Consider the following 17,894-nt stretch of genomic DNA (forward strand, 5'->3'; position numbering starts at 1 on the left):
GCCCCCCCCAACCCTCCGCCCAGGGTCCTGAGCTCCACCTGCACACGTCTAGGCGAGGCTGGCTGAACCAGCTCTCGGCCCCTCAACATCATTCAGGCACCCCCGGGCTTCCTGCGCAGCCACTTCTTACCTTGTCGTCTTGTTCTGTCTTCTAAGAGCTCCTTGTGAAGGTGTGTCACCTCCTCCAGGAAGCCAGCCCTGACTGCCCCCAGCCCAGGTTACCCAAAGTGTGACGCCTGTCAAAGCTGAACACTGGGAGCTAGCTACACCGCGGCCCCAGCCAGAATCCTAACTCTGCCACAGGCCAGCGGGAAGACTCGACGGCAATGAAGCTGATCTCACGGGTCCTGAATTTTCTCTCCTGTGTGTGCGCCGCTGGGCAGCGTGAGAGCAAGAGGCGTTAACCCAGCCCTGCCACTCAGTTCCCCTTCAGCGACATCAGGGAGTCAAACCCTTGGGACGGAACTCGGGGCACCCTTCCCCCACCCCCATCCACCCCCACCCCGGTTCTGCATCAGGCAAGACGGGAAATCAGTTGGAACTCTCCTCAGCTAGTGAACGAAGGGTGGGGCTCTTCCTGGTTGTACAACCGGGTCACCTGTGACAACCCGGTGTGACAACAGGGACCTAGAGGCGTTGTGGTTGGGCGACATAAGCCACACAAAGATGAGCGCCGCATGGGGCCGGCGCTGTGGCTCAGGGGGTTAAGCCGCCGCCTGCAGCGCCAGCATCCCATATGGGGGCGCCTGTTCGAGTCCCGGCTGCTCCGCTTCCGATCCTGTTCCCTGCTAATGCACCTGGGAAGGCAGCAGAAGGTGGCCTCTGCCATCCACACGGGAGACCTGGCAGAAGCTCCTGGCTCCTGGTTTCAGCCTGGCCTGGCCCAGCCCTGGCTATGTGGCCATTTGGGGGAAGTGAACCAGCAGATGGAAGATCTCTCTCTGGGTGTCTCTCCTTCTCTGTAACTCTGCCTTTCAAATAAATACATAAATTTGGGGGGGGGATAGGGGATATGAAGAGGCTGGTGGAGGGAGATAGGACGGAGATAGGAGGGAGGGTTCGTTCTGTTGCTCGCTGGTATTATAACACATCTCAAAATAGCCTCAATCGACGCGGTGTGACCCAGGGAGCTAAGCCTCCTGTTGGGACCCCCCCCCCCATCACATGCCGAGTGCCTGGGGTTCCGATGCTGGCTCCATCCCGACTCCAGCTCTCTGCTACTCTGTGCTCTGGCCGCCCACCACCCTCATGGAGAGGTGACCCGCAGTGAGCTTCCGGCTTCCAGTTGTAACCGCATCACCCATCAGTGGTAAGCCACTTTTTGTCCCTCCTTGGGTTGGCAGAGTGTTTGGGGTTGATGCTACCAGGTGCTGGCTGGGCAGGGGGCGAGGCAGGGAGGGGGCACCTAGGGGACCAGCAGTTACCTCCTCCTAGAGGGAGGGAGGCAGGGAGGCGGGGCACCCTTGAGATGGGCATTTTGCCATGGCCAATTAAAATGCAGGACGCTGCACACCCCCGGATTGCAAAGTGTTTTGGTGCCCATACAAACTCAGGTTTTTAAGGCTAATGGCGTCCAGGGACGGGGGACAATTGCAGTGCCCTCCAGGGATTGCCATTTGCTGTAGCATTTGAGACACTGCGTGGACACCTACATCCCATGTCTGAGTGCCCGGGTTCGAGTCCCGGGCTCTGCTCTGCATGCCAGCTTCAGATGTTGGCACAAGGCCTTGAGCCCCTCTCTCCTACTAGGAGACCCGGATGGAGATCCTTGCTCCTAGCCCAGTCCTTGCTCCTAGCCCAGTCCTGGCTGTTGTGGGCATTTGGGGAGTGAACCAGCGAATGAGAGCTCGCTCTCTCTCTCTCTCTCTCTCTCTCTCTCCTTTCAAATAAAATAATCCAAATGGAGGCCCGGGGGAATCAGCCCGGGGGAGGAAAAATAAAGTACAACAATGCCTTCACATTCAGGATAGAAAATTGTATTTGGTCTAGAACGCTGGATTTTTGTCAATGAAAAGAGGGACCATTGGGGATTGAACCAGTGGTGGGATATTTCTGTCTGGCTCTGTATCAGGTAAATTTGTAAGGATTCAGATGTTCATACAGTACAGCGTGCGGAATTAGCAGCTGCACAGGTCGTGAGGAGGAATCTGTGCAAAGTTAAAGAGGGTAAGATGAGGCTGGCACTGTGGCGTAGCGGGTAGAGCGCCGCCTGCAGTATCGGCATCCCATATGGGCGCTGGTTCAAGACCCGCCTGCTCCACTTCCAATCCAGCTCTCTGCTGTGGCCTGGGAAAGCAGCAGATAATGGCCCAAGCCCTTGGGCCCCTGCACCCGCGTGGGAGACCCAGAAGAAGCTCCTGGCTCCTGGCTTCAGCCTGGCCCATCTCTGGCTAGTGCGGCCATTTGGGGAGTGACCCAGTGGATGGAGGGTCTCTCTCTCTGTCTCTTCCTTCTCTCTCTCTGTAACTCTGCCTTTCAAATTAAATAAATAAATAAATAGGGTGAGACGGATCTGAAGAGTTGCCAGGGCAGAGCGCCAAGAAGAAAATGTAGATTCTACGTGAGACTAGAAGGTACCATACCTTCCGGGAAAACAAAACCAAAACTAACATGTGACACTCATATGGAACCGCCCTGTGTGGTCCAGGATTGCATATGTGGGAACTGATGCCTGGGAATTCTGGGGGACTCACATGGGGGCAGCCACTACCCCAGGTGCGGCAAGAGGAGACAGGCCACGTAAAATCATTTAAAAAAGATTCTAGGGGCCAGCGCTGTGGTGTAGTGGGTTAAAGCCCCAGCTTGCGGCACCAGCATCCTATATGGGCGCTGATTCTAGTCCCAGCTGCTCCACTTCCCATCCAGCTCTCTGCTATAGCCTGGGAAAGCAGTGGAAGATGGCCCAAGTCTTTGGGCCCCTGCCGCCCACTTAGGAGACCCAGTGGAGTTCCAAGTTCCTGGCTTTGGCTTGACCCAGCCCTGCCCATTGCAGGAAGAAAACCAGCGGGTGGGAAATCTCTCACCCTCTCCCTGTAACTGCCTTTCAAATAAATAAATAAATAAATCTTTTAAAAAATTGTTCTGTAATTTAAGAAGAGAGATTTTTAAAAAAAGAGAGCCAGTGTGTGACACCATGAAATGAAAAACAGACAAAATGCAGGCTGATGGAGCCGGCACTGTGGTGCAGTAGGTTAAGCTTCTGCCTACAGCGCCGGTATCCGATATGGGCGCTGGTTCAAGTCCCGGCTGCTCCTCTTCTGATCCAGCATCCTGCTAATGCGCCTGGGAAAGCAGCAAAAGATGACCCCAGTGCTTGGGCCCCTGCACTTGCGGGGGAGACCGAGAAGAAGCTCCTGGCTCCTGACTCCAGATTGACCCAGCTCCAGTCATTGCAGCCATCTGGGGAGTGAACCAGCAGATGGAAGATCTCTCTGTCTGTCCGCAGCTCTGCCTCTCAAATAAATAAATAAATCTTTAAATAAAAATGCAGGCTGACTTGGGTTGCGCTGGGGGTCCAGGGGCAGGGTTCCGGCTGCCAGCTGCTCGTGGCTGTCCACACACTCGCTCAGCCGGGCCCCAGCAGGTGCGGGAGGTTTCCGAACGTCATTTCTGAAACCAGCCCCTGTGAGCTGTCTCCCTGGGGGAGCAGGGTTCTAATTTTAGGTTCCCTGGTCAGAGTGAAGGCAAGTGTAGGACTTTAGAGTTTGGAAACCGGTTCCTTTATACAAGTAACCAGTTCAACGCATGTGTGGGAAAGAAAAGACTCCCACAGGGGAGAAGGCGCTGACATGACAAGTCAGTCTCCTCCCATCTAGAGACCCTACCCCTGTTGTCTCTGGCATCCTATGGTGCCCGGGCACACACAACACGTGTGACACACATGGAATGCCTGATACATGTGTGTTGTACATGAAACACATGTGTGACACATGTCACAAAGCCACATGTGCTCATATGCATCATACATGTCACACCTGTGTTGTGTGGCATGCACATGCATGTTGTATGTGACATGTGTGTTATGTGTAAAGCATGTGTGCTATGCATGACGCTACATACACGTGTCATTGAATGATGCATTTCCCTTCACCCCTCCTAGCCCCCCCCACATATTGCTAATGCATATAAATCAAATGTACTGCTCAGCACGTTTGCTTATTTTTTTCATTCACTATCTCCTACCTGTCAGAACTGATCTTTTTTTTTTTAAAGATGCATTTATTTGAGGCTGGCATTGTGGTACAGCGGGTTAAGCTGCCTCCTGCAACACCAGCACCCCATATGGGCACTGGTTTGAGTCCCGGCTGCTCCACTTCCAATCCAGCTCTCTGCTATGGCCTGGGAAAGCAGTGGAAGATGGCCCAAGTCCCTGGGCCCCTGCACCTGCGTGGGAGACCCGGATGAAGCTCCTAGCTTCTGCCTGGCTCAGCCCTGTTTGTTGTGGCCATTTTGGGGGTGAACAAGTGAATGGAAGATCTTTCTCTCTCTCTAACTCTGCCTTTCAAATAAATCTTTTAGAAAGGAAAATTTACAAAGAAAGAGCATTTGGGCCATCTTCCGCTGCTTTCAGGTGCATGGGCAGGAAGTTGGATTGGAAGAAGAGCAGCCGGGACTTGAACAAGTGTCCACATGGGATGCCAGTGTCACAGGTGGCAGCTTCACCCCCCTCCACCCCAACGCTTGCCCCAGTAATAATCATTTTTTTTTTTTTTTGCAGGCAGAGTGGACAGTAAGAGAGACAGAGAGAAAGGTCTTCCTTTTCTATTGGTTCACCCCCCAATGGCCGCTGCAGCCAGTTTGATGCTGGCCGGCGCACTGCGCTGATCCAGCAGGAGCCAGGTACTTCTCCTGGTCTCCCGTGCAGGTGCAGGGCCCAAGTACTTGGGCCATCCTCCACTGCACTCCCGGGCCACAGCAGAGAGCTGGCCTGGAAGAGGAGCAACCGGGACAGAATCCGGCCCCAACCGGGACTAGAACCTGGGGTGCCGGCGCCGCAGGTGGAGGATTAGCCAAGTGAGCCGCGGCACCGGCCAAGTAATCTTTCTTGATAAGCTCCTAAAAATGCTCCCAGGGAATGCACACAACAGGAAGAATTCACATGGCACCCCAGTGTCCCAGGCCCCACTCTCCACCTGACTGTCAGCTCATCCCATGCCGCTCATGCATCTAGTGGACGGCCTGGAGTCCCCCACATGGGAATTCCTCGGGGGGGGAAAGGGGACAGTGTCACGTGACCCATACTCCCCCGAGGGAGGCCGCGCCACTCTGCACCAGCGAGTGAGCCACAAGCCGTGATGCCTGCCCCTTGGGACGTGAGCCCTGCTGGATGTCACGTCTACTGGTGCCGCCCCACGGCTGCCACCTGCTCCCGGCCCCCTGCAGGCCAAGCCGTGCACCGTCTCGGCCACAGGTGCGAGCGGGAGACAAAAGCAAGAGTGTGCAAAACAGGACCTTTCTTAGGAATGCAGCGAAAGCGCTCGCTTCCACCCATGGGGTGTGCACGTGCGGCCGGGGTGTGGCGGGGGCGTGGCGCGGGCGTGGCGCGGGCGTGGCGGGGCGTGGCGCGGGGCGGCCGGCTTCCCGCCCTCTTGGCCTCACTTCTCAGAAACACCACGTGCCCCAGCAGTCCCTACAGACAAGTTGCCCGGCAGTCCCCGTCCTTTGGTGGTCGGGGGGGAAATTTAGGTTCTTTTCTCATTTGAAGAATTTTCCCTCATAGCATTTGGTGATGAAACATTCAAAACTCACAGCAGTGTGAAAGTAAAATGAGTGAGTACCCACGGCTTCCCTCCTGCCCCCCCAACCCCCAACCCCCAACCGTTCCTGGGGTCAACACCTTCTCACGCTGATGTCCACTTCTGGGAGAAGTAGAATTAAAAGTGTGCGTTTATGGGGCCCACAGGCACTCTGATATGGGATACCAGTGTTGCAAGAAGCGGCTTAAGCACCCTAATGGCTGCTCTGCTTCCTATCCAGCTTTCCCTAATGCACCTGGGAAGGAGGCCACGTGACGTGACGGCTCAAGTGCTTGGACCCCTGCACCCACACGGGAGACCTGGATGGAGTTCCCAGCTCCTGGCTTCCGCTTGCCCCACCCCCAACTCTTGCAGGCATTTGGGGGGTGAACCAGTGGATAGAAGACTTTTCTCTTACTCTGTCTTTCAAATAAATAGATTGTTTAAAAAAGTAGCAGTTTATTTGGGTATAAATACTTTTTAAAAGACACATTTTCCGGGACTGGAACCATAGTGTAGTGGTTTAAAGCCCCAGCCTGCAGCAACAGCATCCCATATGGGCGCTGGTTCGAGTCCCCACTGCTCCACATTTGATCCAGCTCTCTGCTGTGGCCTGGGAAGACAGTAGAAGATGACCCGAGTGCTTAGGTCCCTGCCCGCACATGGGAGACTGGAGGAGGCTCCTGGCTCCTGGCTTAGGATCGGCTCAGCTCCGGCCATTGCTGCCGTCTGGGGAGTGAACCAGTGGATGGAAGACCTCTCTTTGTCTCTACCTCTCTCTGTAACTCTTTCAAATAAATAAAGTAATCTTTTAAAAAATGCATTTTCCATGTATTATAAAAATTGTTTTACAGTAGAATAAACTCATTCTTTCTTTTTTTAAAAAATTGTTTATTTATTTGAAAGGCAGAGCTACAGAGAGGCAGAGAGAGAGAGAGAGAGAGAGAGAGAGAGAGGTCTTCCATCCACTGGTTCACACCCCAAATGGCTGCAACAACCAGGCTTGGGCCAGGCTGAAGCCAGGAGCCAGGAGCTTCTTCCAGGTCTCCCATGTGGGTGCAGGGGCCCCAGCACGTGGGGTGGGCCATCTTCTGCTGCCTTCCCAGGTGCACTAGCAGGGAGCTAGATGGGAAGTGGGGCTCAGACTGGATGCCGGCATTGCAGGGCGCAGCTTAACTTGCTGAGCTGCCACACTGGCCACTCTTTTCTTGTCTTTTTTTCCTTTCTTGGGCCTATCTGACTTTTGTGAGGTCACCCAGTCTTAGGGGGCGCCCTTCCTCTGATCCCCGAGCACCTCTGAGAGTCCCCCCCCCCATGCAAAGCTGTAGCATTGGCTGCCAGTGCTGGCCGAAGCAAACATTAAGCTCCTTCTAAACCAGCCCTTCCTCCTAACATTTCTCAGTGGGTCTTTTTCTGTCATTTTATTCCCCACAATACCAAGCACCCCTATTTTCAGTGTCCAGAATCACCTGCTAAAACGGTGGCATACTGGGGCCAGTGCTGTGGCATAGTGGGCTGGGCTGCTGCCTGCAGCACAGGTGTCCCATATGGGCGCCAGTTCAAGTCCCGGCTGCTCCACTTCCCATCCAGCTCTCTGCTGTGGCCTGGGAAAGCAGTGGAGGATAGCCCAAGTGCTTGGAGCCCCTGCACCCGCGTGGGAGACCCGGAAGAAGCTCCTGGCTCCTGGCTTCAGATAGACCCAACTCCAGCTGTTGTAGACATTTGGGGAGTGAACCAGCAGATGGAAGACCTCTCTCTCTCTGTCTCTCTCTCTCTCTCCCCTCTTCCCCTGCCCCCCCCTTTCTGACACTCTGCTTTCAACTAAATAACTTAGAATATGTTTTTTAAAATATTTATTTATTTATTTATTTGAAAGTCAGAGTTCAACAGAGAGAGGAGAGGCAGAGAGAGAGAGAGAGAGAGAGAGAGAGAGAGAGAGAGAGAGGCCCTCCAAGCACTTGGACCATCCTCCACTGCTTTCCCAGGTGCTTTAGCAGGAAGCTAGAAGGGAAGAGGAGCAGCCAAGACTTGAACCAGCGCCCATACGAGATGCTGGCGCTGCTGGCCAGGGCTTTAACCCACTGCACCATAACATCGGGCCCTTACATGCCATTTTGAAGCCCCAAGTCCAGAGTCCGGTATTGTGGTGCAGCAGGCGAAGCTGCCGCCTATGACACGGGTATGCTATAGGCGAGCGTGGGTTGCAGCTCTGGCTGCTCCACTTCCAATCCAGCTCCCTGCTAATGCACCTGGGAAGGCAGCGGAAGATGGCCCAAGAGCTTGGGCCCTGCCACCCACGTGGGAGACCTGGGTTGAGTCCCTGGCTCCTGGCTTTGACCTGGCTCTGTCCCAGCTGTTGTGGGCATTTGAGGAGTGAGCCAGGGGTGGGGAGCTCATGGTCGCTCACTCTCTCTCCCTCCCAAATCAATCATCTTACATACTTCAATAGGGGTTTTGGAAGGGACAAAGTGTATACAGACCGTGGCCCCATGAGCTGGGGTCTAAGGAAAGCCAGGCCATTTCAGGGTGGGTCGCCCCATAGTGGTGTGGGGGTGGAGATTAAACCCTTGTAGCGTCGTCCAGGATCCCAGGCCAAAGGGACAGAAGGTGACACAGGAAGAGAAGGCAGCCAGGACGGCGTGGGACTATACCAGCGACCCCACAGGCAGTGGGGGCTCAACCCAGGAGGGACCTGGACCACGGAGGAGCCAGCACACCAAGGGGCCTCTGCTGGGTGAAGATGCGGCAGACTCAGGTCAGGGACAAGGTGCACACTTCCCGGTGAGGACAGTCACACCACCTACGGCCAGCTCCAAACAGGGGCACCGCCCACGCCTGTCACAGCCACCAGGCACCTGTCACAGCCACTCCCATGCCTGTCACAGACATACTACACCTGTCACACCCACCCACACCTGTCACACCCACCCACACCTGTCACAACACCCCACACCTGTCACACCCACCCCACACCTGTCACACTCACCCCACACCTGTCACAGACACCCACACCTGACACACCCACCCTACACCTGTCACACTCACCCCACACCTGTCAGATACCCACACCTGACACACCCACCCTACACCTGTCACAACACCCCACACCTGTCACAGATACCCACACCTGTCACACCCACCCACACCTGTCACAGCCACCCCACACCTGACACACCCACCCCACACCTGTCACACCCACCCACACCTGTCACACTCACCCCACACCTGTCACAGACACCCACATCTGACACACCCACCCTACACCTGTCACAACACCCCACACCTGTCACAGATACCCACACCTGACACATCCACCCACACCTGTCACAGCCACCCCACACCTGTCACAGCCACCCCACACCTGTCACAACACCCCACACCTGTCACACCCACCCCACACCTGTCACACCCACCCCACACTTCTCACACCCACCCCACACTTCTCACACCCACCCCACACCTGTCACAGCCACCCACACCTGTCACAGCCACTCCACACCTGTCACCCCCACCCCACACCTGTCACTCCCACCCCACACCTGCCACCCCCACCCCCACCTGTCACAGGAACACCACACCTGTCAGAGCAACACCAGGGCAGCACTTCTCTGCCTGCCTCACTGGATGACTGGAACTCGGCCCTTTAGTGGCCGCCGTGCTTAGCACTGTGGACAGCATGGACAGCACCAGCCCTTGCCCGCTGCTCGTGCCCTGTGTCCTGCTCGTGCTGGCCCCGTGGGGAGGCCTATTTGCCCCTCTCCAACTCAGGGAGCCCAGGGAACCACCTGTAGGCGCAGGGACATCCCCGGGGCTGGGTGCTCCAGGCAGACTCAGAGGTCACCATGGACACGTGGGGCCTGGGGCGCCATGGCTGCTGTTGTCTGCACATGGTCAGGGTCGGGAACAGAGGCGCACAGCTGGTGGCCAGCCCTGCTCAGCTGGAACGCTGGTCAGTGCAGGGGCACAGAGCCCTCAGCCTCCTGCTCCTGCCACAGCCCGTCTGCCCCTCAAGCAAATGGCACAGGGGTCACCTTTGGGATGACAGACCCAAGAGACCACTCCCCCTGCCTGCACCCCGTCCCCGGGCCTCTGCTGCAGCACCGCCCTCCTCATGAGACCTCCGCCCCTCCCTGCCACAGTGACCACAGGGGAGCCCCCTGTGCCCAGGCACTGAGAGCCTGCACCCTTACAACAGTTCAGGGCCCTGAGCCGGGACCTCTCCTCTCCCTGCGCGGCCTGCGGCCCTCCCCTGCTCACCCCATCCCACACACGGGGGTCCTCCCTCCAGGCCTCAGGGCCTTTGCACATCCATTCCCTCCACCTGCCATGCCCTTAGCCCAGATATCTCTTCGGGTAAATGTCACCTCCTGCAAACGTTGGCCACATCTCGCCTTGTCTGTGCCGAGCAACCAGACCAGGCCAAAGCTGGGACAGGAAGGCAGACAGACAGACAGGGCAAGCCAGGCAGGCAGGGCTGTCACGGGGCTGGTTTATCCCAGTGAGATGGGATTCGGCCTGGCGGGACCAAAGCCCATTTGGCCTTCATGATACGAGCTCCTGATGTTCCTTCCAAACCTTATGGGATGATGAAGTCATCGAGGTCGACGGCCAGGCTTGGCTGTCTGGGCCCGACCCCGACATATCCATCACCCAATGCCTGGATATTCCTCGGGAAAGTGCCGGCGCACCAAGATTAGCAGCGGGCCGCCTATGGATGTAAAACTTTTTCTCCTGGGGACTGGCGCTGTGGTGTATGGGGTAAAGCCTCCGCCTGTGACCCTGGCAGCCCACATGGGTGCCAGTTCGAGTCCCGGCTGCTCCATTTCTGATCCAGCTCCCTACTAATGTGCCTGGGAAAGCAGTAGACGATGGCCCAAGTCCTTGGGCCCCTGCACCCGCGTGGGAGACCCGGAAGAAGCTCCTGGCTCCTGGCTTCAGATAGACCCAACTCCAGCTGTTGTAGACATTTGGGGAGTGAATCAGCGGATGGAAGACCTCTCTCTCTCTCTCTCTCTTTCAAAAAGAAAACTTTAAAATTTTGCCTCCCACTGCGTGCTGCGTGGAGTGGATATCCACGCACACAGCCAAGCTTCTATCGGCCAGGACATCACAGTCTGCATAGCCTGGGCCGCCTGGCCACTTCCTGTCCAGCGGGACCTGCCTGGACGGTGCAGAAGGAGGGATCGTGAGACTCCAACGTGAGTGGGTGGGAGAGGGCGGGGCAGGGACAGCTCCACCCGCCGGCCTGGTGCCCAACAGCAAGCATCCAGGAGTGAGCGTGAGCCCGGGTCTGCGCTGCCCCCTTCTCCGCCCCAATCCTGTCTGCCCAGGGCCCTGGGGACGGCCCTGGAGGGGGGTGTGGAGGAGGAAGAGGCTCGGAGGCCCCACAGACCCTTCTCACTTCTGCTCTGACACCTCTGCCACGCCCTGGAGCGGAAAGGGTGCCAAGCATGGTGTGTGACCTCAGACTAGGCTCTGGGCCTCAGTTTCTCCTTTTGCCAAACTGGAGACGGGTAGGGGGCTTAGGTGCCACCCCTCTGGCCGTCGCCCTGCCTTGGCTGCTGAGCATCGACAGATACCAGGTGCACAGAGCCCGGGTGCCCCAGTCCTCCCGGGGTGCTGGGTGGGTTGGGGGGGCAGGGCACGGGTTGGGGGGTTTCGCTCTGACACGGCGACCACCGCACCGCACCTGGGCCAGCATCACCTGGCCGCTCCCCCTTCCCACCACTCTTTCCTCCCGGAAGGGGTTGGGGTTTCACACAGGGCTCCCGAGGCCCATAAATAGCAACCGGCCACTCACAGGCCAGCCTCAGGGCCCCCAGAAAGGAAGTGAGAGAGAGACAGGCGCTTGGGTCCTTCCTGCGCTGCGCGCATGTTCACTCGCTCACTCGCTCGGGGGCTCTGCAGGGTGGAGGAGGAGGGCTGGGCTGCACTGGCCCCTGGCCGGGGGGAGCAGCAGAGACACAGGGGTGAGCTGGGCCTGCAAGGAGGAGCTCTGCTCACGGGGTCACGCCCAGAAAACTGCACGGGACCCCCAGCAGGGAGTCTTCGGGGCGGGGCGGGGTGGGGGGCGCACCGCGCAGGCGGTGACTCGGGCCGGTTCTCCTGCAAGGTGCATTCCCGTACCCTCACACTGAGCCTCAGGGCGTCACGGTGCGTGAAGGCCTGGCCTCCAGCAGTACCCTCTCCCCCGCCCCGTAAGGACTCCAGGACACGAGGTGAGGGCAGCGAGCACCTGTCTGGAGTCCCTCCAGCCGTCGCCACCTGTTTCCTGTCCAGACAATTGGCTTGCTGTTTCACAGGGCAGTGGGCTGGCAGGCGACAGAAATGAGCCAAGCCTACGGATCCCTCGAAGCACAGGGGTCAGTGCAGGGCAGGCAGGGACGGGGTGGCTCCAGTTCTGTACGTTCTAAATTCACTCTGTCCAGAGCAGAGGCAGAGAGAGTTTGAGAAGTGAATGTTAGGGGCTGGCGCCGTAGCTCACTTGGTTAATCCTCTGTCTGCGGCACCGGCATCCCATGGCACTGGGTTCTAGTCCCGGTTGCTCCTCTTCTGGTCCAGCTCTCTGCTGTGGCCTGGGAGTGCAGTGGAGGATGGGCCAAGTGCTTGGGCCCTGCACCCGCATGGGAGAACCAGGAGGAAGCACCTGGCTCCTGGCTTCGGATCGGCGCAGCGCGCTGGCTGTAACAGCTATTTGGAGGGTGAACCAACGGAAGGAAGACCTTTCTCTCTGTCTCTCTCTCTCTCTCTCACTAACTCTACCTGTGAAATAAAATAGAGAGAGAGAGAGAGAGAGAGAGAGAGAAGTGAATGTTAGGCATTGGTTTGGCTGTCGAATTTCCCACCACGCTTCATAGATGGGGCCTCATTAAATGCCAAGATATGTCCAATCCAGGCTATCCCTGCCCACTGAGGGTTCTTGTCTGCTTCAGAACTAAGTGACTAAAGCGTGGCGAGTGTGTAAGATGCTGATGAGGTCCCTGCGGGAGGAGGAGGCAGGGAAGAAGTCCCGAGTGCTGCCAGTGGTCGTGCAATTTAAGGAAGGTAGTGGTTGGCGCCATAAAGACCCACAACCTCCCGCGGGGGCGGCAGTGTAGTAGTTAGACTGAGCTTCTGCCTGTAGTACTAGCACCCCATATGACTGAGCTTCTGCCTGTAGTGCTAGCACCCCATATGGGCACAGGTTGAAGTCCTGGCTGCTCCACTTCCAATCCAGCTCCCTGCCAATGCACCTGGGAAAGGAGCAGAAGATGGCCAAGTGCTTGGGCCCCTGCACCTGCATGGGAGACCTGGAAGAAGCTCCTGGCTTTGGATTGGTGCAGCTCCAGCCAGTTGTGGCCATGTGGGGAGTGACTCAGCAGATGGAAGACTTTTCTCTCTGTCTCTCCCTCTATCTGTCCATAGCTCTGCCTCTCAAATAAATGAACCAAAATCGGTTTCTCTGGGCCAGTGTCAAGGTGTGGGTGGGGCTGGCTCCTCCTGGAGCCTCCAGGAGAGAACAGGGTCCTGGCCTCTCGCAGCCTCTGAAGCTGCGGGCCTCTGCATTCCTGGGCCGGCAGCCCCTTCCACCAGCTCCAACGCCAGCTCCTCTGGCCTCTGCTCTCCCATCTGCCTTCTCTTCTGGCTCAAATATCCCAGAGGCGCCACTGGACGGTCCAGGGTGCAGGTTGCACCTGCAAAGTCCCCTCTCACACAGAAGAGAAGCATCATGGTCCCTGGCAGGAGGACTTGGATGTCTGGGGGCGGGGGGCGATGCTCAGCTCCTCCCTGCCCCCAGGCAAGATGACAGATGGACGAAGACCTGAACCCAGCAGGAAAGGGAGCCAGGTGGTCTCTGGGGACCAGTGGTCCAGGCAGGAGGAGTGCCGAGGTCAATCGCCCAGGGGATGGGCAAGTTCTGGGAACAGCAGGGAGGGAGGCAGGGTGGGGGTGGGAGCAGGGGAGCCACAGCTGAGGCAGGAGGGAGGGAGGCAGAGCCTGCAGGGTCCTGTGGTCCCCGTGAGAAAGTCGGTCTTTCCCCTGAGTGCGATGATAGCCATAGGATGGCTCCAAGGACTCAGAGGACCCATCTCTAAAATGGGCACATAGTTCCTGAGGGCACACTGTCTCCAGGACACACTCATTCTTTTTTTCCCCTTAAAATATTTCTTTATCTGAAAAGCAGAGCAAGAGACAGAGAGAGAGAGAGAGAGAGAGAGAGAGAATGTCTTCCACCTGCTGATTCATTCCCTACATAACAGCAACAGCCAGATCTGGTCCAGGCTGAAGCCAGGAGCCAGGAGCACCATCCGGGTCTCCCACGTGTGTGGCAGGGACCCAAGCACTTGGGCCACCCTCCGCTGCCTTCCCAAGTCCTCTAGCAGGGAGCTGGATCAGAAGTGGAGCAGCTGGGACTTGAGCCGGAGCTCCAGTCTGGGGCACTGACATCCCAAGCTGCAGCTTAACCTGCTGCATGACAATGCCGGCCCCACACTCATTCCTTTTGATTGCTGAGTAATAGTCCATTGTGGGCCGGCGCTGTGGCATAGCAGGCTAAGCTCCCGTCTGTGGCACCAGCTTCTCTCTCTCTCTCTCTTTTTTTTTTTTTTTTTTTTTTTTTGACAGGCAGAGTGGACAGTGAGAGAGAGAGACAGAGAGAAAGGTCTTCCTTTTGCCATTGGTTCACCCTCCAATGGCCGCCGCGGCCGGCGCGCTGCGGCCGGCACACCGCGCTGATCCGATGGCAGGAGCCAGGAGCCAGGTGCTTTTCCTGGTCTCCCATGGGGTGCAGGGCCCAAGCACCTGGGCCATCCTCCACTGCACTCCCTGGCCACAGCAGAGGGCTGGCCTGGAAGAGGGGCAACCGGGACAGAATCCGGCGCCCCAACTGGGACTAGAACCCGGTGTGCCGGCGCCACTAGGTGGAGGATTAGCCTAGTGAGCCGCGGCGCCGGCCAAGCACCAGCTTCTCATATGGGCGCTGGTTCAAGTCCTGACTGCTCCACTTCTGATCCAGCTCTCTGCTGTGGCCTGGGAAAGCAGTGGAGGATGGCCCAAGTCCTTGGGCCCCTGCACTCACATGGGAGACCCGGAAGAAGGTCCTGGCTCCTGGCTTCGGATCGGCACAGTTCTGGCCGTTGTGGCCATCTGGGGAGTGAGCCAGTGGATGGAAGACCTCTCTCTCTGTCTCTACCTCTCTCTGCAACTCTTTTAGATAAATAAATAAATAAAAAAATATGTATTTGAAAGCCAGAGTGACGGATAACAGGGAGAAACCAGGACAGAAAGAGATCTTCCATCCTCTGGTTCGCTCCCCAAATGACTGGGACAGGAATCGGGAATTCCATCTGGGTCTCCCATGCGGTGCACTTCAGACTGACTCCTCAGTACAGAGACAGCCTACAATCATGAGAGAAAAAAAAATAAATAACAAAACCCAGAAAGCCCTGGGGGCGGGGTTACCACAATGTTAGATGCAAATTGCCAAGTTTCAACAACAACAGAAGAAACTACAAGAAAGAGGCAAATGTGGCCCATTCAGAGAAAAAAAAAGACAACAGAAACTGAAGACAGAGCTACTTGACGCAGACTTTAAAATAACTTCCTTAGGTGCCAGCACTGTGGCATAGTGGGTAAAGCCACCGCCTGCGGCACTGGCATCCTGGCTGCTCCACTTCCAATCCAGCTCCCTGCTAATGCACTTGGGAAAGCAGTAGAAGATGGTCCAAGCGCTTGGGCCCCTGCACCCACATGGGAGACCTGGGGAGAAGCTCCTGGCTCCTGGTTTCGGATGGGCCCAGCTCTGGCCATTGCAGCCTTTTGGGGAGTGAACCAGTGGGTGGAAGACCTCTTTCTCTGTCTCTTCCTCTCTCTGTCTGTAGCTCTACCTCTCAAATAAATAAATTAAAAAAAAATTCCTAATGGTGCTCAAAGAACTTAAAAAAAAAGAGAGGTGGAAAAGGTTAAAAAAAAGTATGAACAAAATGGCGATGCCCATAAAGAGACACAAAACCTTAACAGAGAGCAGGTGTTTGGCCTGGTGGTTAAGGGTCCTGCGTCACCCATCTGTGTCTGGGTTCAATTCCCAGCTCTGGCTCCTGATTCCAGCTTCCTGCTCGTGCAGATCTGGGGAACAGAAGTGAAGGCTCAAGCAGTCGGGCTCCTGCCCCCCCTTAAATAAGATCCTGGCATGGCCCAGCCTGCAGTGTTGCAAGCATCTGGGAAGTGAGCCGGCAGTCGGGAGCTCTCTCGCTCTCGCTCTCTCTTGCTCTCGCTCTCTCTCTCTCGTTCTCTCTCTCACTCTCACTCTCTCTCTCTCACTCTCTAATAAATAGATTCAAAGAAAAATCATAAAGAAATTCTAGAGTTGAAAAGTACAATAACCGAAGTAAAAAATTCACAAGAGAACTTCAGGGGCCGGTGCTGTGGTGTAGCAGGTAAAACTGCCACCTGCAGTGCCAGCATCCCATATGGACGCCAGTTCGAGTCCTGGCTGTTCCACTTCTGATCCAGATCCCTGCTATGGCCTGGGAAAGCAGTGGAAGATGGCCCAAGTCCTTGGGCCCCTGCACCTGTGTGGGAGACCTGGAAGAAGCTCCTGGTTTCTGGCTTCGGACCAGTGCAGCACTGGCCATTGCGGCCAATTGGGGAGTGAACCACCAGATGGAAGACCTCTCACTCTGCCTCTCTTTCTCTTTCTGTGTAACTCTGACTTACAAATAAATCTTTTAAAAAAAGAGGCTGGCGCTGCGGTTCAATAGGCTAATCCTCCACCTGCGGTGCCGGCACCCTGGGTTCTAGTCCCGGTTGGGGCACCGGATTCTGTCCCAGTTGCTCCTCTTCCAGTCCAGCTCTCTGCTGTGGCCCGGGAGTGCAGTGGACGATGGCCCAGGTGCTTGGGCCCTGCTCCCGCATGGGAGACCAGGAGGAAGTGCCTGGCTCCTGGCTTTGGATCGGAGCAGCGCACCGGCCGTAGCGGCCATTGAGGGGGTGAACCAACGGAAAGGAAGACCTTTCTCTCTCTCTGTCTCTCTCTCACTGTCCAACTCTGCCTGCCAAAAAAAAAAAAAAAAAAAAAAAAAAAAAAAAAAAAAGAAAAGAAAGGAAAACTTCCAGCCAGGATCCCTTAGGAACATTGATGCAAAAAATCCTCAACAAAATACTAGAAAACCAACTTCAAGAACATAGTAGCCGGGGCTGGTGTTGTGGCACAGCAGGTAAAGCCGCTGCCCATGACACCAGCGTCCATATGGGCATTGATTTGTTGGCCGTTCACACGCACACAGACATGCACACATGCGCACAAACACACGCCAGCTCAATACCAGCAGAAAGTGTCGGGTTTGCCTACCCCAGGGTTCCAGGGGTCGAGACCATAGCCATAGCAGTGCCCAGTGCGCAGGACCTCAGAACAGTTCACACGCAAGAAGCAGCAAGCAGAGAAGGAGAGTCTTACAGATTTGCCTCCTCCTGCCTAAGGCCGGACACCCCCGTAGGCAGCCTTGTCTGCTGCACACTGGCTTGGGAGAGAGGAGGCAGAGGTTTGCACCTTCACCTCTGGGAGGGGCAGCTCCAGAGGTCGAGAGACACCTACCCCCCACTTCCCATCCAGGTCTGCCCCGCGCCCAGTGGGCTCCCGGCCCAGACGACTCAGCCACAAGCTGGCCACTGGTCTCAATGGTGGTAGCAGACCCCCTGCCCCCCCGCCCCAGCCGGCAAGAGCAGACAGGCAGAGCCTCCTTCGTGCCCACGGGGCTGAGAGAGAATTTGTTCTACAAACAGCACCACAGTCAGGCTAAGAACTTGGTGTCACTGGGGCCAGCCTGGTGGCGCGGTGGGAAAAGCTGCCACCTGAGACGCCAGCATCCCATATGGGCGCCAGTTCAAGTCCCAGTTGGAGACCTGGATGCAGCTTCTGGCTTTGGTCTGGCTCAGTCCTGGTCACTTGCAATCATTTGGGCAATGAACTCTCTCTCTCTCTCTCTCTCTCTCTCTCTCTCTCTCTGCCTTTCAAACCAATGTGGACTTTTTAAAAGAAGATTTATTTATTTTATTTGAAAAGCAGAGGAAGAGAGAGAGAGAGAGAGAGGTCTTCCATCCACTGGTTCACTCCCCAGATGGCTGCAATGGCCGGAGCTGTGCCCATCTGAAGCCAGGAGCCAGGAACTTCTTCCAGGTCTC

Source organism: Oryctolagus cuniculus, chromosome 17 (genome assembly GCF_964237555.1).
Source record: "Oryctolagus cuniculus chromosome 17, mOryCun1.1, whole genome shotgun sequence".
NCBI classification, from domain to species: domain Eukaryota; kingdom Metazoa; phylum Chordata; class Mammalia; order Lagomorpha; family Leporidae; genus Oryctolagus; species Oryctolagus cuniculus.